At 42.7% G+C, this 25,097-nt stretch overlaps 1 pseudogene; it reads left to right on the top strand.

The window, feature by feature from the left end:
- Positions 1-16,257: 16,257 nt before the first annotated feature.
- Positions 16,258-16,375, top strand: LOC124723602 (annotated as a pseudogene).
- Positions 16,376-25,097: the final 8,722 nt, after the last annotated feature.

Genomic DNA, 25,097 nt, shown 5'->3' with positions numbered 1-25,097 from the left:
CATTGTATAGTATAGTTCGCAAGCTTACATTTGGGGGGGGGGGGGGCAGCGCGCGGTTTATTAAGTAAAGCCACCACGGCCGCATTAACCCTTTCGCTGCTACAGAGACATACTCCCCGCATTCTGCGCTGTGTGCTATTTTGTCATCACTGCACTGCTCGCCTGTTTTGACACACGGTGTTCTGACGGCTTTGACACTTATCATTCGATTTCTCCAAAAATATTTGGCCCAAAAAATTGATTTTTACACATCTTCTTGACTGATACCTTCCCCCCATAAATGACTTAATTTTGTTTCAATGTTCAACGCAGTAATTGTGCAGCATTAAATGTAGTAAACCATTGCACGAAATTTTGAAGAGTTTGCAAAGGTAAAAGTCCATAGCATATACTTTCCGTATGGTCGATTTTAGTTGCCACAATATTCAGAATGAAATGTGGACAAGATACCTAAATTTCATATAAAATTTAGTTTATAACAATGTCTCATTTAATTTAAGTACCAGATAGGTGTCATATGTAATACTGAGAAATATTCCGTCTTTCGCGACTGTAATAAAAGTTTTATTTATACCAGAGTCATTTAGATTTTTTCTAAAAAGTTCTGATTAAAACAAAGTTGGCGAAGTACGCAAAACTGAATTGTGGACGTAATAAAACATAGAAAAAACTAAAATATATTGTCAGTGAGGCACAGTGCGCAAACAATTTGTGTTTGTCACAACAGACAGCGAATATTTGCAAAAACATAGATCAGTCAATGAAAGCATTGAATATGATGATGTTGCCAAAGCAATGAAGCAAAGAACTGCGTCCAACAATCAAGTAGCTCAGCAACGTACGAGCCGAAATTCTGCTCTGAATAATACTTTTAATACTGTCGCAAAAGAATATATTTCAATATGAATAGCAAAACAGCGACTGCGGAAGAGAAGATATTACAAACAAAACAGCTAACATGAATACTATATGTGTGCCTTTTCATTGTTTTTAATTGCTGTAAAAAGAAATATTGGGGGACAAAATTAGAAAAACAGAAAATTATTATGATTATAATGAAGATACGAAGCACTAGAAATTTCAAAAAATTACTTTCAAACGAATAAAATTCATGAAGTAAGACACTTCGATATTGTTTTTAAATAAAAAAATATATAAAACACTGAACGAGGTTTGAACTCAGATCCTCTCACATGGCAGCTTTTTTTTTTTTTAAGTAAGCAGAGCTTATCTTGAAGATAAGAAGACAAAGAAAAAGTACTTCAAGCTGGACGACAGGATAGAGAGAATTGTAAAGAATTATGAAGAGACTGGCAACATTTTTTTCCCCTGTTGATCTCATTTTGTTCGTTACGATTCGTTCTATTTGTTCGGGGTGGACATCCCAGTACAACAGGAAATAAACAATTACCGCTGTTCTTTATTGCGAAAAAGTTCGTGAGAATGATACAAACACCTTTCCTTTCTATCGCCTGTATTAGGAGGCTTATTGCTTGTTTGGTTTAATTAATTAATAGAATATATAGCAATTGGTATAAAGAATGATTTTCCCAAACTTTCTATAAAAGAAAGTCTGCTATCAAGACATAGCTTTTGTTCAACTACTTGATTTATGACTGAACGTTTCTAAGATGGAAGACACTTGTCCATACTCTGCACTGCAGTTGAGCTCTGGCAACATCGTTCTCTGTTCATTGGCTGACTGCGTTTTTTGACATCAGATGCGCAGAACTAACCCAAACTTGGCCGCCATCGTAAATGACGCGCACTTTAGTCGCTGCAGTAGAACGGTGCCTGGCGATCTTCATCTGTCAGCATGTTGTCCGCTACCACGTACCGTCAGTTGTTCTCGCTGCAGTAGAAATGTCGCTTCTCGTCGCCGAGCGGTCGTCAATGCACTCTGCCACCTCATGTCACTGGCTGCCGATTCTTGATGCATGTTCATTAGCACAAGTGTCTATTTTCCTAATATAGTTCCTTTTTCACCCAGGTGTGAAACATTTCAACAAGTTCCTTTAACACTGCTGCTTTTATATACAGTTCCTACTCTTCCGAACTCTATATTGTAATTGCCTGCCGATAAAGCACCAATTGCGGCGTTGCTGGGTTGAATTCGCTTAACTGCTTACTGCTTCTTACGTCGTACTGTCAACCACAAAAGTTATTATATGAATATTAATTCCTACTGAATTCTCTATTACAAAAACGAAAAATAATGTACGTTATTTAAGTATAAAAATTCAATCATACTGACCTAACATTTTGTAAACTTCAGTAATGATTCCAATTGGTAGCAAAGGACAAGCTGTTATGCATCCGAACTGACTTTAATCTTACTAGTGTCGGTTTTTGGTATTTTTGGTAATTTTCTCTAACTTTGAAAGTATCCTAGCCAAAAAGCGGAGATTTTACAACCAGCTTCTTATTAATAACAAAAGGCTACATATTAAGTTTTATCAAAATTGAATCATATTTAATGTGGTTTATTTATATTCTTAAGGGTTCGAATATTCTGTCGCTGGAACTGACACAAGTAGCACTTCCCATGGTCGTTCTAGCGACAGGTGAAAGTGATCACGCCGAGATACAAGCGGCTGTCACCGCCACCGACTCCAAAGCTACGAGCCCGTACTGCAAGGTAGCTTGCTGCAATAAAATGCTATTGCATTTTGACTCGCGACGTTACTCACTGGTACACAGTACAGTGGAGCACCTTGTAAACAGTGACAGTTAGAGTTAAAAACACGTACACAGTCTAGCAGTGGGCGAAACACTCGATCCATTCTGTAGTAGTATGTTGCAGCTTCCTGCCTGGTACTACTACGTTCTCCAGCTAAGGAGGATGCAACTTTTCCCGTAGTCTTACACTTTCGTGCCTCGGCTTGTGATCTGTCACATAAATTTAATGTATATCATCACTTTACCAAGTGCCTTATATTTGTCGACAATCACAGTACTATTTCCCTGTTAGTCCCCTTCATGCAGAAGTCGTGGTGTGATACTGGGTAGTGCCACATTTATGTTTTATTAATATATTGCGGCCAAATGTTGCGTTGTGTTCAAATCGAAAAGGTAATAACAGTCTACGCGGAACTGCTGCAATATTTCAGGTAGGTCTTTCATTAGAACATCCAATTTAACATCGGCAAACTCCATTTTATATGGTATAGCCACAGGCTGTCTGCAGTGATATGACCTTGAAAAGCAGATGAAACTAGGTAGTTGAAGGCATAGCGACCCCCTTCTCGTACCTGTATGAAGTTTATTTCAGCACGAAAATTAAGTTTGGCACGCAGTGCCATATCGTCCAGGAATGCAGCAATACACTGTGGTATACCAACATCCTTCCTTTAACCCTTTCAGGTACAAAAGAAAACTGAAGTGCTAGTGATTAAAATTTTTGTATCTCTATGGTAACTGGAGGTTTTATAAACAAAATATGTTATTATTTCAAACATTTTTATTTGTACTGCTAAAAAGAAAGCTGGGACGTATTTGTCCCTGTGGTCCTTAAAGGACAGTTACAGAACACATTACACCTAATACCTCAAAAAGTTACAGAGGCTGTGTATATGTTGTCTATTTAATGTGAAATTCTGCAAAACAGTTTCTGCTTGAAGTAAAGCATAAATTAACACCACTCTGTTCACAAATATTGTAAGTGCGATTTTCAACACACTTTGAAGCACAATGAACACATCTCTTCCTCACGTCTGATTTTATCATTCGGTGCTCTGGACTCTATGGACTGCAACTGGTCTGCAACCTTCTTGATGTTCTCACTACTGTTGATAAATTCCTTTGTCGACTTGAATAATTTCCAATTAGATTTCTCGCAATGCATTGTCTGAACTCTAGGGATAATAGTGGTGATTTGAATCCTCATTCTTCTGCCAATTTTGAATACATTACATACGCATTGTTTACACCAATGTCAAGAAGACCAAAGAAAATTCTCAGGTAATTCTTAACCTTTGCCTTCCTGTCAATCTCATAAGTCACTTTCTTCTGGTCCATAAGTTCCACCCCTCCCATCCACTTGTTGTACTTTCTTATCATAAGAGGACACTGAACACTGATCTTTTCAGAAGAACCAGACTGACGCCTCTTCACTGTCGTAGATGGTGTTAGGGAAATAAAATTAGTCAGTAGAGAAACTGGCTTGTTATCCATCCATTTGAGGATTGTCAGACCATTGCTACTGAGACTGTATGACTCACCTCTTTTCTTTTCCTTGCCTGGAGGGAATGTCTTTGGGATGTTTTTAGGATTGGTGCACACTGTTCCACATGATCTGATATTTTCTGAACCAAGGTAATACTGCAAAGCTGAAGAGTTAAAGAAGTTATCTATGTAAATTTCACATCCCACTCCGGATAGTGATTTTGTTGGTTGCAGAACTACTGACTCACCAAGCCCTACGAGGTGCATTCAAGTTCTAAGGCCTGCGATTTTTTTTCTCCGGACTGGAAAGAGATAGAAACATGCGCATTGTTTCAAAATGAGGCCGCGTTCATTGTCAATACGTCCCAGAGACGGCATCACCGTACGGCAGATGGAATTTTACCGCCAGCGGCAAGAATGAGAACTGTTTTAAATACTTAAAATGGCGACGTTTTCCTTACTTGAACTGCATGCAATTATTCGTTTTCTGAATTTGCGTGGTGTGAAACCAATTGAAATTCATCGACACTTGAAGGAGACATGTGGTGATGGAGATATGGATGTGTCGAAAGTACGTTTGTGGGTGCGACAGTTTAATGAAGGCAGAACATCGTGTGACAACAAACCGCAACAACCTCGGGCTTGCACAAGTCGGTCAGACGACATGATCGAGAAAGTGGAGAGAATTGTTTTGGGGGATCGCTGAATGACTGTTGAACAGATCGCCTCCAGAGTTTGCATTTCTGTGGGTTCTGTGCACACAGTCCTGCATGACGACCTGAAAATGCGAAAAGTGTCATCCAGGTGGGTGCCACGAATGCTGACAGACGACCACATGGCTGCCCGTGTTGCATGTTGCCAAGCAATGTTGACGCGCAACGACAGCATGAATGGGACTTTCTTTTCGTCGGTTGTGATAATGGATGAGACGTGGATTCCATTTTTCAATCCAGAAACAAAGCGCCAGTCAGCTCAATGGAAGCACACATATTCACCACCGCCAAAAAAATTTCTAGTAACCGCCAGTGCTCAAAAAGTGATGGTGTCCATGTTCTGGGACAGCGAGGGCGTAATCCTTACCCATTGCGTTCCAAAGGGCACTACGGTAACAGGTGCAGCCTACGAAAATATTTTTAAGAACAAATTCCTTCCTGCACTGCAACAAAAACGTCCGGGATGGGCTGCACGTGTGCTGTTTCACCAAGACAACGCACCCGCACGTCGAGCTAACGTTATGCAACAGTTTCTTCGTGATAACAACTTTGAAGTGATTCCTCATGCTCCCTACTCACCTGACCTGGCTCCTAGTGACTTCTGGCATTTTCCAACAATGAAAGACACTCTCCGTGGCCGCACATTCACCAGCCGTGCTGCTATTGCCTAAGCGATTTTCAAGTGGTCAAAACAGACTCCTAAAGAAGCCTTCGCCGCTGCCATGGAATCATGGCGTCAGCGTTGTGAAAATTGTGTACGTCTGCAGGGCGATTACGTCGAGAAGTGACGCCAGTTTCATAGATTTCGGGTGAGTAGTTAATCAGAAAAAAAATCGGAGGCCTTAGAACTTGAATGCACCTCGTACTTCAGGACCTGAGGTTTTTTTTTTTACCAATGTATAAATCACACTCAAATAGGTAGCCAGTTTCCGAATCGCATCTGCACCACATTTTGAAACCCCATTTGACTGGCTTATTTTTGACATACTGTTGCATAATATTATGTGCTTTGAATCTGATCATATGCTCATCTACAGATTGAGCCCTAGTTGCACTAAGGTTTTGTTCAAATGGGTAATTACAGGTCTCACTTTGTATGTGCGGTATTCCTTTATTGACTGATCTGTATTGTTGGAAAAATGTAAGTACTTTCGAATCTCTTCAAACCGATGGAGTGGCATAATCTGAGCTATATAAGGAACACCTAAATCGGGTTCAGTTGCCCAGTAGCTTCTAAATGTAGGCAAAATATGGTACCCCATTACCAGGTTCATACCAAGAAATGCCCTGATTTCATCTTCATTTGTGCTGAATGCGTTGCCTGATTGTTCTGCATACCGAATACTTTCAGGAATTAATATATCATGCACCAAATCTTTTAGGCCAATAGTGGAAGAAAAAATTTCAAATGTCTGTGGCATTTCATGGTTTTCACTGACACTAAAGAAAAGCACTTTCGCAAATTCATGATTCATGTTATCACTGAACTGTCTTGGATGGTAAGTTCTGGACCATTTAAATTCTGGTAAATCTGGAAGGAAATCAGATACCTCAGCATTTGGTTCTGATATTTAGTCTGTATGCCTTCTTTTGCTAGGTGGGCTACGTATTTCTTTTGCAGGATCTCCTATAAAATCATGTTCTCTTTCACCTTCCATATCTCCTTCAAGAAAATTTTTATCTTCTTCATTCAGTGACATTATCTTCGTCATCACTACTACAAGCCTCCTAAATCTGCATAACACATTCACCAGTGATGAAAAATTCTCTTTTTCTGGAGCACATAACCTAAAAGCAGATTTGAAATTACACCAGCACAAATTTTTTTCCGCTTATTTAATAAAATGAAAGATAATATATTTTAAACCGAATTTTAAATACCGTTCTGCTCGTTTTCCTTACGTAATAGTAACGATTTCATGACATTCAAAAACAAGTACACAAATTACCATTGTGGTACATTGGGACAAGTATGTCCCAGAGAATGAAAATAAAGACTTCCACTGATGAAATACAGTTATTTTGTAAATAAATGGGCTAAAGTAAAAGAGAAACTTACTTGAATATACTTTCAAGCTTTGACAGTAAGGCAGAGACCACAATACGCACACAATAAGTGAATAAATTTGTGTGTCTGCTCGAAGTGAGAACGACCAACAATAACCAACGACTAATGGTAGTTATAGTAATTGTTGCCTCCAAAGATGTACGATATTAATGAAAACACGTATCTCTGCTTGAAGTAGATCATCTGCAGCACACCAACTGTGATTACAGTCCAATTAGTAAGATGATTTACATGTGGGACAAATGTGTTCCACGTACGTGAAAGGGTTAACGTATCTGTCTGACCTTATGAGTTAATATTTGGTCCACAATGCGACAATCTTTATTTGTAGCTTAAGCAATGTCATGCTCCTTGCATACTCTGTCTAGGATATTAATTCCCTTCCTTGGTGTTGTTCCAATTTCGTTCCACGTCCACAATAATTGTTACCAGGGATATGACATATCGAACGGAAGATTCTCGAGAATACCACCTCCATTTCTGTTGATACATTTCTTATCACTCATGTCACGCTAGTGCGTGGTTTGAGGTTTGCGTTTCCTACTATACGTATAGTAAACTGCGAGTGTTCACCCAACTGTTGTGCTTTGATGAGAGGCCGAAACTTATCACTAGTGCCTTGTTCCCGTGGCGTCTTAAGACGCACTCTACGAGGAACACGTCCCGTTCAGAGCTATTCTCTAATTCCTCTGTGAAAAAAACTCTCAGCAATTTTTTCACCATCACTCGCCTTCCAGATGTACGTACTCTGCACCTTGAAAACAGTAACAGTTCGGTAGCTATGACTTCTCAAACGTGGTATTGTATTTCAAAATTCGTGCCAAATCACCTACGTTGAAGTTCTGCTTGCCTGGATCCACCATTTTAACACAGTAGTATATTGTACACTACTGGCCATTAAAATTGTTACACCACGGAGATGACGTACTACAGACGTGAAATTTAACCGACAGGAAGAAGATGCTGTGATACGCAAATGATTAGCTTTTCAGAGCATTCACACAAGGTTGGCGCCGGTGGCGACACCTACAACGTGCTGACATGGGGAAAGTTTCCAACATATTTTTCATACACAAACAGCAGTTGACCGGCGTTGCGTGGTGAAACGTTGTTGTGATGCCTCGTGTAAGGGGGAGAAATGCGTACCATCACGTTTCCGACTTTGATAAAGGTCGGATTGTAGCCTATCGCGATTGCGGTTTATCGTATCGCGACATTGCTGCTCGCGTTGATCGAGATCCAATGACTGTTAGCAGATTATGGAATCGGTAGGTTCAGGAGGGTAATACGGAACACCGTGCTGGATCCCAACGGCCTCGTATCACTAGCAGTCGAGATGACAGGCATCTTATTCGCATGGCTGTAGCGGATCGTGCAGCCACGTCTCGATCCCTGAGTCAACAGACGGGGACGTTTGCAAGAAAACAACCTTCTGCACGAATAGTTCGACGACGTTTGCAGCAGCATGGACTATCAGCTCGGAGACCATGGCTGCGGTTATCCTTGACGCTGCATCACAGACAGGAGCGCCTGCGATGGTGTATTCAACGACGAACCTGGGTGCACGAATGGCAAAACATCATTTTTACGGATAAATCCAGGTGCTGTTTACAGCATCATGATGGTTGCATCCGTGTTCGGCGACATCGCGGTGAACGCACATTGGAAGCCATAATGGCGTGTCACCCGGAGTGATAGTATGGGGTGCCATTGGTTACACGTCTCGGTCACCTCTTGTTCGCATTGACGGCACTTTGAGCAGTGGACGTTACATTCCAGACGTGTTACGACCCGTGGCTCTACCCTTCATTCGATCCCTGATAAACCCAACATTTCTGCAGGATAATGCACGACCGCATGTTGCAGGTTCTGTACGGTCCTTTCTGGATACAGAAAATGTTCGACTGCTGCCCTGGCCAGCACATTCTCCAGATCTCTCACCAACTGAAAACATCTGGTCAATGGTGGCCGAGCAACTGGCTCGTCACAATACGCCAGTCAACCCTCTTGATGAACTGTGGTATCGTGTTGAAGCTGCATGGGCAGCTGTAACCGTACCCGCCATCCAAGCTGTGTTTGACTCAATGCCCAGACGTATCAAGGCCGCTATTACGGCCAGAGGTGGTTGTTCTGGATACTGATTTCTCAGGATCTATGCACCCAAATTGTGTGAAAATGTAATCACATGTCAGTTCTAGTATAATATATTTGTCCAATGAATACCCGTTTATCATCTGCATTTCTTATTGGTGTAGCAATTTTAATGGCCAGTAGTGTAGGTATTACGATATCCATGATTGCTACCTGGATGGAATGTTTATGGCAGTATGAACTGCTTGAGTAGTGGGCATTGCGGTAAATGCACCATGAATCAGGTCCGGGAGGGTAAAGGTGCTGCGCTGGTTTTTCATCAGTTGATCGTCTGTGGGAGAAGGTAGCCTATACTGCCTCCTTCATTTTCAACTAACCCTCAGTATTATTTCTAATGGCCATCCCATAATACTACTGTGATTCATCATTCATTTTATCTTTCAGCCTGACTCCTATGGTTTTACCACCAGAAAGTTTCTTGTTTCTCAAACTTTGTTTCAACTTCCTCAGCCTGGTGCCCATCCTCTTCTGGACATGACCAACACATTCCAGATTTTTCGTGATCTTCTCACCATAAGGCTGAGTGGCTACTTCATTGTTATATGCTTTTGCTTCTACATCGCCTAAGAACTTAGTTTAACTCACTCCCCTTTCGTTCACAGATCGACTAAAAATTTCAATAGCTGCGGAGGCCTCTATACCACCACTTGTTCGTTCATAATTTCTGTCACAGACATGCCCTTCTTCATCCCCCGATTTACACCTATAACAATGTTTGGTTACAATCTGGAAATATGTTACAATCTGGAAATCTATTACCTTTCCAGTGTCCCCACTGGTCACCATAGTAACAGAATTCTTAGAACTGTAGCTACACTTCTGCCAAGTGCCATCAAAAGCTACTGGTATGTCAGTCATACCATCATTTATTTCAACAGCTTCGTTTGCAGCACCCTTCATTGACTCACATGCAACAGATTCCACAGCAGCTCCAATAAATACTGCATACTTGCCGATTTTACAAGGTGGGTGTGGCATATTCATCACAGTATACATTGTCTCTGCTAGAGTGGTCCTGTGCCAGTAGCTCTCAAACCATAAAACCACCTATCATTTAATTCAAAATAATTATCTTTACACTTAACAGAATTCCAAAATGAATGAGTATATTTACTACTGGCACAATTAATGATTAGTTTCCTGGCTAGTCCATTTGATACCTCACTGCCTTCATGTAAACTAACCGGCCCTCCACATATTTTACAACACACCCATTCACCTACCACCCTTGTCAGGATGTGTAAATCTATCAGAAGATAACCTAACCTATCAATTACATCACTTTCATCTTGAGAAAATTGTGTATCACAACGTTTTATTTTAATCTTCGAAGCACTAACGGGTGTTTCTTTAGATACTGACGGGTTTGCCTGTATTTCATTGTCTGTAACTTCACACGCCACATGTTGAACACAATATTTCCCTTTATTCGAAAATCTATTGCCATGAAACCCACGTTTCTTAAAAACACTTCATTATGGCGTCATACTTTACTATTGGAGAGATTTGCCAATCTATTCGTCGCTTTTCCTCGGGAAAACGTTAGCACTTCGACATACAACGCGTGTTTACACTATGAAACGATACGATACTAATTTTTATAGTGCTCCCAATAGAGACACGTAATTTTACCTTTATAACACAGCAATCCACAGCCTTATATATAAAAAGTTACCGATTTTATTATATTTTGAAGTAATGCACGTAAATATTTTAACATTTTCAACCGGTGTAGATTATATTTAAAAAAATACATCCCATGTGAGTTTATAAGTGATTTATACGTATAATTTCACTCTGAAAATTGCAAATTTTATAATAAGATAAAACTCCGAAAATGCGAAAAACAATTTTTTTCCGTTCTAATTCCCCGTAAACCAGTAACATACAGTGTGAAAGGTGTGTCACGCATTATGAATGGAGATAGGAGAGAAGAAGTCGAAGAAGCAGAAGTTGAGGGAGTAAAGGCCATTCTGACTTCACTAATCGTTACAGTAAGGCTGACACAGAACTTTTGACGTCAGCAGGACGAAACCATATAGGTTAGGTAAGCAACCAATACCTTTAACTGAGAATGCAGGAAGAGCTGGGAAATGTTGGAATGAAGACAGTAAAGTGGGGGGTCAGTGATGCTGTTATTGCTTTAACTTTGTAGACGACATGCTGCTGTATGCTGAGCCGTTTTTTCGATAGTTTACAATTTATATACGCTTTGAGACTACTGGTGTTGATGTTGGTCAAGTGCCTTAGCTATCGCCTTGATATATCCAAGCATATCTGTTAGTTTGGCGTTGACTTCCTAAATTTTCTCATTGACATATAGTTCACAATGCTGTATTCTAGCGTTGAACACCTCGACATTTATATCCTCTGCCTCGATAAGACTTTCCAGTTCCATTATTTTAGCGCTGATTGCCTCGATTTTCATGCAAAATTTGCAGAAGCGGAGGGAGTGGGGGCCTCTTACTCCCTGCCTCCCCTCCCCTCACTGACTTTGGCTCGAGACTGAACGTCATGATGCCTGGAATGACCTTGCAGATAAGAAAATGCTGTTCTACTGCCAGCGAAGTAGGACGTGTGCAAATACATTAGATCTCGCGGAATGACCACTCAGTTATCGTCGAGCTTATCTCTTTTCATAACCGAGATACGTTTGTTAACATACTTTCCACTCTACAAAACGTTTTTCGAGAAACTGTGATGAATCAATATTAATGTTTCGTCTTCTTTTGGGTAGTAGAGCAGAAATTTATTATTTTTGACTGTTGTAAAACTAACTTGCATAAGTGGCATGATGAAGTAATTCTTCTTGTTTTCTATTTCTTCTCGTTTTTGTTGGCCACGAACATCTGTAACTTTGTGTGATCTACGAGGAGTATGATACTTTGCTACTCATGGTTACTTCTAATAAGTAGTCTCTGGGGCTCATTCGGTGTTTCTGTGGTCAGAAAATCGAAATACCTGTTGCTCGTGTGTAATGTATTCTCTAAGGTGTGAAAAAGGTAATGTTGTGAGTGGGTGATTTTTTAGGGTTTTAAAATGGATGGTATCGGTTCAGGAAGATATCTTTTGGTGAGACGTGGACAGAGTTGAATTGGTCGTAGGTCATTATTCATTATTAAGTCGGAAGGTCACGATGACTTTACCATGTTATGAAGGAAAAATAAAATGCCCAAAAACTTCTAAGACGAAACTGTAGTTACCGAGTGGATAACTGGGGCGTAGATACATCTGAAATTATGATATCACCCATAGATTGTTATACTCAAAACCCTGAAGCCTACTGGAGTTTATATTGTACAAACGGGGTATTTATATCCAGAAAGTCAGTATATCTCTAGTGGACAGTCAATTTCGAAGATACAACTGCCTTTCTAACCTCACTAACGATCTGTAACACGGAGCGCCCTCTGGTGGAATAAATCTCAAATACACAGACTGGTTTGGAAATTACCCGAGATATTTTTGAATAAACTATCTACGTATTCCACTGAAAGGACACGGGGAAACAACGGAACTCTTAATCAGAGTGATTGGACTTGGATTTTAAGTTCGCTCTTCCGAAATAGCAATACCGTGTTATAGTTGTCCGCCAACTCATTTCCAATTCGAATCAATCGACCATGATGTTGTGTCAATGGGTGAGAATGAAATTATGGTCCTCAGAGTAGGTCAGTTGTTGATAGTTAGTTGGTTAACTCGGTCGAGTAATAGACGTACTTTACTCAAGTTTACATAGTCCTTGGAGGGACAATTTCTTTAGTTGTCTCATACAAGATCAGGTGCTCATTCTTTTTACCGGAAGGTCTGAGTGGAAAGAATTTAACATTTCGAATTTACTGACTCACATGTCAGTTGGCGGTAATGAGTGACTCAGTGTATGACAGACGCAAGGCACTGTCGCCAACTTATGGAGAGGGTTGGGTAGGGGTGGGGCTGTTGGAAAGCGTTCCGCACCCTGACTCTCATTTGACACCAGTTCTTGGACGAGAAGGAGGCCAGAGAAGACAGTAAGGCGGCAGTTATAAATATTCGGCTGCTTATTCTTTTGGTAAGTGTAACACATAAGAAATAATTGAGTGCAAGTTAGTTGTCATGTGTACAAAAAGGTTCGCAGAAAACTTGAAGCTGAAGTGATGGCATGACTGTTTCTATTGAGTTATTAGATTCTAGGCCGTATGGTTTCTAAACAGAAAGCAATAGAATTTATGTAGAATACAGTGTATACAAGTAAAACTTTTTTGGCGTATTGTTTTTGTACTCATTAACCTGCCACGCATGAAGTTCAAGTTTCGTCAGTGTGGGGCTATAGAGTTGCAGTTTATTACACAGGACGTTTATCGAATTGCATTTTAGGAAAAGTTCGGAAATGTCAATATGAAATAGCTTCTTTAAAAGCGATCATACATTTGGCTAATAATTTCCCACTTCTACGTATCGGATGGTCGATGGGCCAATTCTGTTTTCCAAAGACAAATAAAGAAGTATGTCAGACTATAGAAACGAAAGAACATACATTCTCATACTGTTTTATAAAGATGTTGACATTGAAATGAAATCAACTCTTAGTCATCTATGAAGGATATGCGAAATTATAACTTTCTTTGTTACATGGTGAAGATGGTGTGAGGCTTCCGTTGGCTGTAAATTATTCTTGCTGAGTAGACTCGCCTCTTGATCCCTTATCTTCAAATTTATCGTTAAGTACAATAAAGTATTAAGACAACACCCTATTTGTTACGCAGGTCTGAAAGCAAATGGATATTAAAAGAAAATACTTCTGCTTAAAATATTCATTTCTTTGTGCGATTTCTTAAGTCTTTGAGTGTAACATATATTACGAATCACAAGCACACTGACACAGTGAGTGAAACACTCGTCTGCGCAGGAGATATCTGAAAGCTAGACCTGTGATGATGAATGTCAATGTGGAAAAAGTGAATTAACAGTTATTTTCTCTAGCATTTCATCCTTGTACATGATACGATCAGCTTCAGCATATCGGCAAACAGAAATCACAACAGCGCTCTGACTGGAATGTTGATCACATATTTATCACGAGTAAAAAACCGAGGCTTATTTTTTAATGAATAACTCGTGGATTTCAAACTGAGTGGCAGTGTTTAATTAACACGACGTTTCGACGAATGTGATGCTGACCATTTTCAGCGAAGTTTCGAAATATGGTAGGTGTGTGGCCAGTTTTGAAAACCGGTAGCAACCTCTGATCCCTCCCGAATCTGTAATCCCATCTCCCGTATTTCGTGATAATACATATGAACTGCCCTTGTTTCAACTTTTCGATTTACTGTGTCAATCCCATCTGGTAAGGATTCCACAGGAAAGCGTAGTGTAAGCAGTCTCTTTAGTAGGCTTGTGGCATCTTCTAAGGGTTCAACCAGTAAAAGTCTTTGGTTTGCCTTCCCTAAAACATTTCATGTGTGTTGGTTCCATCTTAAGTTTATTCAGGTGGTAACCACTCGGTATTTAGTTGAATCTACAATCTTTAAATTTGAATTATTTAGAGTGCAACAGAAATTTATCGGAATTTTCGAAATTCCTGTGAAGCACTCCACACTTTCTATTTTTTATGATCAATTGACACTTTTAGCACCGTCTAGATACGTATTGTAAATCATTCAGCAATTCGCTTACATCTTCTGGTGATTGTCCTTTGCGGTAAACGAGAGCTACATGTGCAGCCAACCTAAGAGGGCTGCTCAGATGCTCCCCTGAATCTTTTATATAAATTAGAAACAGTAGAGAGCTTATAACACTTCCAGTATGACTGGATGACTTCGTCAGTTACTACGAACTGTGACGTCTCTGACAATAAATCACGAATCCAGTCGCATACCTGAGACGGTACCTCATGAACACGCTATTTCATCAGAAGCCACTTGTGATGAACATTTAGAATACTAGAAATGTGGAATCAGTATGAGATCTTTTAACGATAGCACTCATTACTTCGTGTAGATAAATAGCTATTCGTGTTTCTCGTGAACTATAATTTCTGAATTCGTGGTGACTGTGCGTCATGAGAGAGTTTTCTACCAACTGTTTCATATTGTTCAAACACAGTGTCTGTTCCAAAATCCTACTGCATATCGATGTCAGTGATATAAGTCTATAATTCAATGGATTACGTCCATTTTCTATCCTGTATATTGGTATAATACGCACAAGTTTCTAGTCTTCATGTAAGCAATCTTTCGTCGAGCGAGTGACTATATATGACTGCTAAATACGGTGCTGTGAGGGCTATTGTTTTTCAGCCTCTGATCGGTCATGAAATTAAAACCACAGTGAAAATTCTTTGTACAGATGTGTTGCAGTGTGTCTCTTGTATACCCCTGCCTCGCTTCACGTCACATGTTTTAGTTCTAAGTGCACAATAAGCACTTAAAATGCATAGAAAACTGTGCTTCTCGCCAAGCGTGAAATCCTGCTGAGGGTTTCGCCTGAATTCATGCAACCCACGTAACGTTAAATGTCATCCGTTTGCGTTCTCTGTCGCATACTGCCGATACAGGGAAGACACTCCAACATCGTTTTTCGTGTGAAGTGTCTGATCACCCATAATACATCCCGCACTTGCTTCTCTCTGATTTCTTCTCTTCGCTCACACAAGCCGCTGGCTATGACAGCAGCTTGTCACAGGCAACGAGCTGGAGACAATCGTAAGGAAATGGCGGAAATCACAGGCAGCTGCCTTCTATGACGAATGAATTGGACAGTTGTTAGCATACTACGAAAACTGTCTAAATGGGAGTGGTTGCAAAGTAGAGAAGTAGCTGGAAGGGTAGCTAAGTGTTGAGAAACGAAAAAGCCCTCATATTTCATGAACATACTCCGAAAGAAACGTATGTGGTATTGTTGACAGATGTGAAAACGCATTGGGCCTCCATAGCAGATTTCTGCCAAAAAAAGTCGTAGGACTTATCCTAGATAATTTCTCGAGTGTGTAGGACCAGTACCAAATAGAACGAATAAAGGACTTTGGACATATACAAAAAGAGCAACATGAAGGGTCACATGTTTGTTTGATTCACAGAAGAGCGTTACAGAATTTCAAAAGAAACTGATCTGACTTACTACAAAGGATAAATGCCAAATATCGGAGAAAACGTACCTAAACGCTATCTTTTAATTAGAAGTGCCAACGGCCTTGCCGCAGTGGTAACACCTGTTCCCGTCAGATCGCCAAAGTTACGCGCTGTCGGGCTGGGCTAGCACTTGGATGGGTGACCACCCGGTATACCAAGCGCTGTTGGCAAGCGGGGTGCACCCAGCCTTTGCGAGGCAAACTGAGGAGCTACTACATTGAGAAGTAGCGGCTTCGGCCAAGGAAACTGACATACGGCCAGGTGAGCGGTGTGCTGACCACACGCCCCTCCATATCCGCATCCAGTGACGCCTGTGGGCTGAGGATGACACGGCAGCCGGTCGGTACCCTTGGGCCTGTTCGGGGGTTTAATCAGAAGTTATACTTGGAACGTTTCCTAGGTTCATATTATCTGGCAGATAATGAAATATCCAAACCTAAACTAAAAAACAGGCATTTGATCGTAACCTTCTGTCTTCGGATAATACACACATAAAAAATAGTTTTGCATCACCTCAGTTTCGAGGGTTCTGGAACCTGTACAGAAAATTGGAGTAGAGATCAACATAAACATCATTTCCGTCCTTTTTATTGCTCATGAAAACAACATGTTGCATGTTGAACCACCATACAGCGAAACCTTCAGAGGTGGTGGTCCAGATTACTGTACACACCGGTACCTCTAATACCCAGCAGCACGTCCTCTTGCACTGATGCATGCCTGTATTCGTCGTGGCTTTCAATTCACTATTTCATCAAGGCACTGTTAGTCCAAATTGTCCCACTCCTCAACGGCGATTCGGTGTTGATCCCTCAGAGTGGTTGGTGGGTCACTTCGTCCATAAAAAGCCCTTTTTAATCCATCCCAGGCATGTTCGATACGGTTCATGTCTGGAGAACATGCTGGCCACTTTAGTCGAGCGATGTCGTTATCCTGAAAGAAGTCATTCACAAGATGTGCGAATTGTCGCCCATGAAGACGAATGCCTCGCCAATACGCTGCCGATATCGTTGCACTATCGGCCAGAGGATGGCATTCACTTGTTGTACAGCCGTTACGGCGCCTTCCATGACCACCAGCGGCGTACGTCGGCCCCACATAATGCCACCCCAAAACAGCAGGGAACCTCCACCTTGTTGCACTCGCTGGACAGTGTGCCTAAGGCGTTCAGCCTGACCGGGCTGCCTCCAGACACGTCTCCGACGATTGTCTGGTTGAAGGCATGTGCGACACACATCGGTAAAGAGAACGTTATGCCAATCCTGAGTGGTCCATTTGGCATGTTGTTGGGCCCATCTGTACCGCTCTTCATGGGGTCATGGATGTAAAGATGGACCTCGCCATGGACGTCGGGAGTGAAGTTGCACAACATGCAGCCTATTGCGCAGAATTTGAGTCGTAACACGACGTCCTGCGGCTGCACGGAAAGCTTTATTCAACATGGTGGCGTTGCTGTCAGGGGTCCTCCGAGCCATAATCCATAGGCAGTGGTCATCCCCTACAGTAGTAGCCCTTGATCGGCCTGAGCGAGGCATGTCATCGACAATTCCTGTCTCTCTGTATCTCCTCCATGTCCGAACAACATCGCTTTGGTTCACTCCGAGGCGCCTGGACACTTCCCTTGTTGAAAGCCCTTACTGACACAACGTAACAATGCGGCCGATCGAACCGCGGTATTGACCGTCTAGGCATGGTTGAACTACTGAACTACAGACAACATGAGCCGTGTACCTCCTTCCCGATGTAATGACTGGAACTGATCGGCTGTCGGACCACCTCCGTGTAATAGGCGATGCTCATGCATGGTTGTTTACATCTTTGGGCGGGTTTAGTGACATCTCTGAACCGTCAAAGGGGCTGTGTCTTTGACACAATATCCACAACCAACGTCTGTCTTCAGGACTTCTGGGAACCGGGGTGATGCAAAACTTTTTCTGAAGTGTGTGTTACAGGACGATGCGTACGACAGAGAGATGTAGAATTTTCTTTAATACTGCTGCCTAGCCTTTGCACACCAGATGACATATCATGAGAGGAGTGATTTTATTTTTGACATACCAAAACACTTATCACTACTCAATGTGTCAATGTGGGAATTGGACTGTGTCTCGCATCTGGCACTGAACGATGGCCTGCTTTCCAGGATTGATTGATTACGTCACTGGAGTAGTTTCAATAGCTTCAAACGCTTCAGAATCATTACTTGTTAGAAGATAACACAATTTGATATTGCACACGTTTATAGATGAGAATGGTACCGTATCCGAAAGAACTTAATCGATAATTTTAAAGCTTGCTGACAGAAATGCGCCGTTTTTGGTTAAAATACAGTAGCAATTTAGCTTTATTTTATGTTTATTTCAGTTTAGATGCAATCATTGTATTCTGAGGGTTAACTACTTCAAAAGCTTCTGTTGTTGTAGGAAGTTAGTTGCTTACAAAGTTAGTTACTTCGTCGAATGATGATAACTGAAAGCGTAGGATCGTGTTAATTCCACTGGTGACTTTATAAAGCAACAAAATGTTTGTGTGGAGTTGTTTGGCGTGTGCACATCTTACTGAGTTTGTTTAAACAGTGGCACTCACATGCTCGTAAGGCCAGGCGCATCAACTGTGTTGCTTCTCGCTAAATTAACTGTATCGTCTTCGGTTAAAATACCGTATCAATTTTGCTTTGAATCGATGTTTATTCCAGTTTAGATATAGCCAAGGTGTTCCGCGGCCCAACAGTTTCAAAATGTTTGCGTAGCTTTAGCAGACGAATGCGAATCTGATTTTGTTACTTCGAATAGCAGTGGCTACTTGCTCGTAATGCCAGGTGCATGCACGCAATTCTTTTTTGGTTGAAAAAGTGAACGCCATGAACAGCTCAGCGACGCATTGCGTCCTGGGCTTCGCGCCTGGTCCACTGCTACACGCGGCTGCCCATCGTGTCATTCGAGCGTCCCACTTCCCGGGAAGCCGATGAAGCGAGAAGATTTGAGGGCAACATAACTGTCAACCCAGCACTCACGTTCCAAGAACACAGCAGTCAGTGCGTTGATGGAAATGTTTCTGAAACTCAGCAGAAGTTACGATCTCGGTCAATGTGCAGTGGAAAAACTACTGCATGCATTGTGATGGTTGTTGCAATCACACAGTTTAAGCAGTATGTAATGAACTGGATATACAGCTGCTTTGGTTTAAGGGTTATAATGCTCAGTACATTTCCCCTGCCTCCATCATAGCACAGAGATATAAATAATTTCATTTACTGTCCCTTATCACGTCCACCTGAAATTCTGAGTTCTTCAGTGAAGTCTTCAGTGGTGTTAATTTTCCATTTCCCAAGGGTCTTTTCTTAAAAAAATATAGTGAACTACATGTGTGGTGGAAACCTATTCAAGGCGTGTTGACAGCAGCGTCGTCAAAATACACTCCTGGAAATTGAAATAAGAACACCGTGAATTCATTGTCCCAGGGAGGGGAAACTTTATTGACACATTCCTGGGGTCAGATACATCACATGATCACACTGACAGAACCACAGGCACATAGACACAGGCAACAGAGCATGCACAATGTCGGCACTAGTACAGTGTATATCCACCTTTCGCAGCAATGCAGGCTGCTATTCTCCCATGGAGACGATCGTAGAGATGCTGGATGTAGTCCTGTGGAACGGCTTGCCATGCCATTTCCACCTGGCGCCTCAGTTGGACCAGCGTTCGTGCTGGACGTGCAGACCGGGTGAGACGACGCTTCATCCAGTCCCAAACATTCTCAATGGGGGACAGATCCGGAGATCTTTCTGGCCAGGGTAGTTCACTTACACCTTCTAGAGCACGTTGGGTGGCACGGGATACATGCGGACGTGCATTGTCCTGTTGGAACAGCAAGTTCCCTTGCCGGTCTAGGAATGGTAGAACGATGGGTTCGATGACGGTTTGGATGTACCGTGCACTATTCAGTGTCCCCTCGACGATCACCAGTGGTGTACGGCCGGTGTAGGAGATCGCTCCCCACACCATGATGCCGGGTGTTGGCCCTGTGTGCCTCGGTCGTATGCAGTCCTGATTGTGGCGCTCACCTGCACGGCGCCAAACACGCATACGACCATCATTGGCACCAAGGCAGAAGAGACTCTCATCGCTGAAGACGACACGTCTCCATTCGTCCCTCCATTCACGCCTGTCGCGACACCACTGAAGGCGGGCTGCACGATGTTGGGGCGTGAGCGGAAGACGGCCTAACGGTGTGCGGGACCGTAGCCCAGCTTCATGGAGACGGTTGCGAATGGTCCTCGCCGATACCCCAGGAGCAACAGTGTCCCTAATTTGCTGGGAAGTGGCGGTGCGGTCCCCTACGGCACTGCGTAGGATCCTACGGTCTTGGCGTGCATCCGTGCGTCGCTGCGGTCCGGTCCCAGGTCGACGGGCACGTGCACCTTCCGCCGACCACTGGCGACAACATCGATGTACTGTGGAGACCTCACGCCCCACGTGTTGAGCAATTCGGCGGTACGTCCACCCGGCCTCCCGCATGCCCACTATACGCCCTCGCTCAAAGTCCGTCAACCGCACATACGGTTCACGTCCACGCTGTCGCGGCATGCTACCAGTGTTAAAGACTGCGATGGAGCTCCGTATGCCACGGCAAACTGGCTGACACTGACGGCGGCGGTGCACAAATGCTGCGCAGCTAGCGCCATTCGACGGCCAACACCGCGGTTCCTGGTGTGTCCGCTGTGCCGTGCGTGTGATCATTGCTTGTACAGCCCTCTCGCAGTGTCCGGAGCAAGTATGGTGGGTCTGACACACCGGTGTCAATGTGTTCTTTTTTCTATTTCCAGGAGTGTATATCGTTGAAACTACCGTTATCATTGGTCTATTATTGATGTCACAGATGAACTTAAACTACAAAGGTCCCTTAAGATCCATTACACTCGGACATTCCATCCTGAAAATTAACAAGAAACCAGCAAAATTCATGCCTACTATAACGGTTCATCAATTCCTCTAGATCTCAAACTGAGTGAACATGTGTGGAAAATAATTTCAGTTCATTCATTTTTTTGTGTGCAGTGTCATAAACATCCGCCACCACACTTGATGATGTTCAATGGTCTGATGATAAAATAGGTTCTGGTGTTATGAGTCGTTTAAATTTTAAACGTACGGGCTATGTTTTAAAGCAGCAATTTTCTACTCTGCAACAGCAAATGAGCAATTGTTCTCAACCGAACAAGTTCCTTCCCGCACATTGTTTGTTTCTTCCGTTCCTCAAACGAAATGACGCATCCTCCAGCATCAGCTAGAACGATCCATATTGAAAAAGTTTATGAACACTAGACGCATGCACGTTTGAAACAAAAACTGAGACTGCATTTTCTTTAACAGGCGAAACCATTTTGAATTTGAGTAATTCTAAGAATTTCTATTGGTAAACATTACCAATTCAAACAGGATAAGAAGAAAACTTGACAGTGAAGCAGTAAGCCTTGAAAAGGGTCGTATGTGGTTGTCCGAGAAATTTTCGTGATCGGATATAGTGAATTCTACTGCAATCCGTGTAAAAGGTATTACCATTCAGACATTCTTCAAAGGTAGAATCGTCTTAAAAAGTGGCATAAAGCAATCTTGCACTTCTTGCCGCATCAGTTCAGGGTAGAATGCCACCACAGCAGCGGTTTTGACAATCAGTTGTTCCTGACGAATACAATGGACATAAACCACCCATTCGTTCAAAGCACGCACGTGACAGAAGGACCTAAAACGAATATCTGGATATTAATAAGCAATAAAGTCGTCTGTGAGGTGTCCAAGGTGGATTATTTCGTTGGTTCAATTTAAGGTATGATCGTTAAGCATGGAACATCAAATTTCACGAGAACTTTCTGACATGCATTTAATAGATACTGTAGAAAAATGTCATGTTTGAATGGAGAAGTTTCGAAATAGGATTCATCTGTAATTAAAATCATTTCTCATTGTCGATGGAAACTTGCTAGGATCTGTATAGAGAGTTTCCTAGCTCGTCTACCTGCCCGAGATATTTCGTTTTTTACGGATGCTGTCTAGAGAATACTGGCGGGGCGGCTTTTACCCGTCCATCACAGAAGACACATGGACCTACAGCAGGCAAACAATTTCGATCCTCTAAGATCAGTTTAATTCAGTACCGAACTTCTTGCATTTTGTGTGTTTAGGCGCTCAGTCCGGAACCGCGCGACTGCTACGGTCGCAGGATCGAATCCTGCCTCAGGCATGGATGTGTGTGATGTCCTTAGGTTAGTTAGGTTTAAGTAGTTCTAAGTTCTAGGGGACTGATGACCACAGATGTTAAGTCCCATAGTGCTCAGAGCCATTTGAACCATTTTTTTTTTGTGTGTGTTGTTCTATTTACTCTAAACTTTACGCTGTTTCTGTGAGGTGGAAAGGCGCCATAGCCTATAGCTTCGACGCTCTTTAGCGTTGTTGGATGAAGTTTCTGGATACGGGTTTCTATCCTCAATTCGTTCCTTAAGATAGCCTGACTCCGAGGACCGCAGGCTGCTATGCGTAACATGCCACGGACCGTTGGTAATTTAGTTCTTCTCGATGTATTGTGTACATAGAACAAAAGAAACGGTTAACCGTTTAATGAGAAACTGATAAACCCCACGATCACGACATATTATTCGCGCACAGATGCATCACATGAAACATCGTTGGGCTGGTTTGTATCTGACAGCGTTTTGAAGATACGAGAAAGAACAAATCCCATATCAGTCTATTATAATTCATGAACTACACATTGCTGGCGGTGACAAACTGTGCAGTCTCGTGGCCGGGAACGCCTGTCTTGTAAATAGAAACAGCAGTCATTGGCGGAAGGAAAACTCGCTATGCGCGTGACGTGTTTACAACATCACTGCGCTGTTCGTTGTAGCCGATAGTCGCCACGCCGACATTTGCTAACGGATGCGTCGCAGTGCTATTGCCATGGTAAGTTTCGCAAACAATGAATACGCCGACATCCACCTCATCTCTGGGCTTGCCGATGGAAGAGATGACTTTGCAAGTTAACTGTATCAAGATACGTTTACCAACCGGCGCCTTCCATCCGCTAACCCATTTTACTCTCTGGATGGGCACTTAAGGGAGTATGGTGCACGTGTAGCACCTCCAGGATTCAGTGACCGGGGCTCGCCGTCGGCGTGAAGTGCAGATGGCGAAGAGAATTTGTTACAAAATGTTGCGGAGCACCGAAAAATAAGCAACAGGTCTCTCACCACTGCAGTCGGAATACCACAGTCTACTGATGCGCGAGTACTGCACAGAAACCACAACTATCCCTTTCGAATGCCGAATGTACGTGAATTGCCACCAGGAGACAACCAGCAGAGTGTAGACTTCTGAAACGTCATCCTACGGCTTCAGAAGCACGACCAGCAATTTTCACGAACAGTACTGTTCACCGACGAACCCTATTTCAAGAATAAGGGTATTATGAGTTCACGTAACTGACACAAGTGGGCAGAAGAAAATCCCGACAGCACATTGGTACGAGGGTACCAACAGCGATGGCCTGTCAATATCAGGCGTCGTATTATCAAATGGCTCTGAGCACTATGGGACTCAACTGCTGTGGTCCTCAGTCCCCTAGGACTTAGAACTACTTAAACCTAACTAACCTAAGGACATCACACACACCCATGCCCGAGGCAGGATTCGAACCTGCGACCGTAGCAGCAACGCGGCTCCGGACTGGAGCGCCTAGAACCGCACGGCCACCGCGGCCGGCGTCGTATTATCGATCGGCACCTAATAGGGCCACATGTGCTACTACCAAGGCTGACAGGAGAGCGATATCTGCGTTTCCTGGATGCCACGTTACGGAAATATTGGAAGACGTTAGTCTGGCCTCTCGTGTGAACCTGTGGAACACACATGACAGAGCCCCCTCTCACTTCAGCGGCACAATGTGACGCTACCTGGACAGTTCCTTCCCTTGCAAATGGATTAGTCTCGGAAGCCCTGTAGCAGGGCCAGCTAGACCACCAGCCCTTAGTCCATTGGATTTCTTTTTGTGGGACCATCTGAAATCTGTGATTTATGAAGGAGGGACTGTTGATGTCAACAATCTTCGACGCAGAGTACAACATGCCTGTGATATTACACAAAGAGATACAGACATGAAGGATCGTGTTCACTAGTCCTTCCTACGAAGAGTCGAGCTTTTCCTCACACACCATGGCCGTCATATAGAACATTACTTATGAAGAACCACTGAAGCTTCTGGTCATGTGTTTCTACGTTACTTTAGATTTTTACTGTTGTTCTGTATTCGTTTAAATGGACTGATACATTACTGAGTAGTCGTATTTTGAATTTTGATTCTTTGTGATCGTTCCTTAAGACTATATCCAGGACAAGAAGCAAATAATAAAACACGCATACATAGTAATGCATTTCTTCCTTCGTTTCCTTTGGTTCAAATGGTTCTGAGCACTATGGGGCTCAACTGCTGAGGTCATTAGTCCCCTAGAACTTAGAACTAGCTAAACCTAACTAACCTAAGGACATCACAAACATCCATGCCCGAGGCAGGATTCGAACCTGCGACAGTAGCGGTCGCGCGGTTCCAGACTGCAGCGCCTTTAACCGCACGGCCACTTCGGCCGGCCTTCGTTTCCTTTCTCAGTGCCATCTAGCCAAGATACATAACACGGGGGCGAAAACGGAAAGAGATAGATGTGGACGCTGTCACTTCTCGCATTATATATACTAAGATGGTATCTGTTCTTTCGGACCATCTTAGTATATATCTTACCATCTTAGTATATATATAGTTAAGGCTCACCGGCCACTTGACCATCTTCTTCTTCTGTGCGAATACACAAACAATGCCCGAACTCTTACGGGAACCGAG

The sequence above is a fragment of the Schistocerca piceifrons genome, chromosome X, assembly GCF_021461385.2.
Source record: "Schistocerca piceifrons isolate TAMUIC-IGC-003096 chromosome X, iqSchPice1.1, whole genome shotgun sequence".
Lineage (NCBI taxonomy): Eukaryota > Metazoa > Arthropoda > Insecta > Orthoptera > Acrididae > Schistocerca > Schistocerca piceifrons.
Note: the sequence above shows the minus strand (reverse complement) of the source record. Positions and strands in the feature narration are given on the sequence as shown.